Consider the following 2,784-nt stretch of genomic DNA (forward strand, 5'->3'; position numbering starts at 1 on the left):
CGGCCTACGATGAACTCAAAACTCGATCCTTCCCTCGCTCGTCTCCTTCCTCCTTACCTAGGCCGGAGCCGCCGGACTACCGAACCGGGCGACGGTTGAATTGAATGGTTCCACCGATCTGTCACACGGTCCACCCAGATCTAGTTTAATGGAATCTTTTGAAATTTGAGCAGGACAAGGTATTGTAACACTGTGTCGACTCATCTGTTCAATGAGTGGGAACTACTCAGGTGAATTTAGAAGGTTACAATTTTGGAATTCAATGACTCTAGCCAGATTTAGATTTGCAATAATTTTCTGTTTTTTAGAGGTAGAATGTTATACAATAGTGTTGCATGCTAGACACATGGAGGAGTGGAGTCCGAACTATGGGCATCTTTTCACATCTTGGTTCTACTTCCCCATTTATCTCGGTGTATGCAATAAATAGCTTTCTTTTTTCTATTTTTTCATTTTTCTTTTTGTTTTGTTTTTTTTTTTAATTAAAATAAAATTAACCAAGCAAATAATAACGATTTCACATTTACAAAATTGAAACTTTTTTATGCTAGTCCTACCTATGGTTTTAGGCATCGGGATTGTATCGGCTGAGATCTATCTTGATACCTAATTAATCTGGGATTGGCCAAAAAAAAAACTAATTTAATGAACAATAGGGGTAATATTGACCAATCCAGAATGATACAATCGATCTCAGATTGATACCAATATCAATACTGATAACTAAATCCTTAATCCACCTGTCCATCTATAGGCAATAGATACAACATTTTTGTTATTTCTTTAAAATGCAAACATGATCAAAACAGTTCATAAAGTTCAGAAGTATCAAAAAGAAGCAATGCAATATGATCCCATAGCCATTCCTTAGCACACACTTGCATTAACCACTGAATTATATCTTGATAATCCATCAAAACTTCTATCCTTAGTCAAACAAACTCTTTTGCTCCTTTCAATCTTGAAGCAACCCTCATATCTTTGATTCATGTAGCCTCCCTACATAACCTTTATTCACATATACAATAAAAAGGTTAGCACAAATGTCCATGTTGCAAATCCAATAGAGTGATCAAAACTATCATCACAAATTAAGATACAAGTCTTGTTAATAGAATCTTACGATAATCATCTATGCCCAACTATTTCCATTCATAAAAGGTCTTAAATGTGTCCCTTCGGGGATAATAGACATCTAGATGAGGAAGGGGGAGGCATTTTTAGACAAGCTTTTGCAATGGCTTGACCAATAATTTGCTTATTGAATTATTTTAAGAAACCATTCTTAATGGATGAATTATTTGTTGCCCAAGTCTTTAAGAATGTGTTTCCAAAGGCTATTGTTAAATAGCTTTTCCAATGGATCAATTTGGTTCATGCAAATTTATAATCACCATGCCTCTCTCACCATATACCAAATTCAACAACTTAATTGGGTGGGTTAAACCGGAACAAGGATGGTAAATCTTCCTCGTTTTGAAAATAAACCCTTTATCTACATTTTTTTTTTTTTATCAACAAGACAAAAACCTTTATCACAGAAAATCATAAGAGGAGAACTCCTCAGGAGAGAGAGAGAGGTTATGTTTGATATGTCAAACTTTTACTCTTCTAGATGTCTCTTTTGCTATTGACATGCTTAGTGTAACTAAAGTGATCACTGAATTGAATATTAAGAGGCTAACAAGAAGGTTTCGAGGTATTTATAGGGTACTAAGGATTTTATGGTCACATACAAAAGAACCGGCCACCTTGGATTGAGCAGGTTATATTTTCATGCTAACAGGTGGGGGCTGTCTCGTAAAAAGGTGCAAAGAATCGCTAATTGAATTTGTGACTTATTATGATGCCACATCTCATGCCATGTAAATAAGGAATTTTATTTTAGGTCTTTAAGTGGCGATAGATAAAATCTCAACCCCACAGAAGATTAACTGTGATAATGTAGTTGTTATCCACTTCTTAAAGAACAATAGGCTATGGTTGGTTCTGAAAATATTGAGATCAAGTACTTTAGTGAATGGGAGAAAGTAGAAAAGATATGTCTCTATAAAGCATATTAGCACTAATGTGATGCTAGCTAATCCACTAAGGCATTGGCACTAGGTATATATAAGGACCATGTAATCCATATGGCCAAGTCAATTCAGTTTTATAATGGAACGAAATTCTATGGACATCAATTAAATTTATTTTATTTCTTTTTTTACTTAATCATGCACATAAAGGTTTAAGTAGGATTCAAGGTTTGATCAGCGGGATAGATATTATGGATGTACAATACAGTTTCATTTATCCAATACAATTCAGTATATAATAAGGACTCGAAAAAATTGAATTGCTTATATTGTGACCATGGTTAGGTCTTATGTGGATCAAATGACATGATGGGCATCTTGATCCATTTGCAACAATTTCATTTGACAAGTATAAAGTTGTTGCCAAATCGAAGAAATTAATATGAATTTGTGCTTCGTATTATTTATTTATTTTTATTTATTTATTTATTTATTTTTTTTTTTGAGAGTGATCTCTCGTCATGTGTGTTTTCAAAATTAGTTTGAATTCAAAAACTATCAAAAAAAAAAAAAAAATTCCCCTTAAATTATACAGTTTGATCAACTATATCAAATGGTAGAATGTTAGATGTTTCATAACTGGTTCAATTTAGGTCTTGTGATCAATAAAACAATCCATATATAAGTTAAGTTTCAAACTTGTGCACTAAGTATAATGTGGGTAATTTTTTTCTTTTTTTCATTTTTTAACTGAGTTTGTCAGTCA

The sequence above is a fragment of the Macadamia integrifolia genome, chromosome 3 (genome assembly GCF_013358625.1).
Source record: "Macadamia integrifolia cultivar HAES 741 chromosome 3, SCU_Mint_v3, whole genome shotgun sequence".
NCBI classification, from domain to species: Eukaryota; Viridiplantae; Streptophyta; class Magnoliopsida; order Proteales; family Proteaceae; genus Macadamia; species Macadamia integrifolia.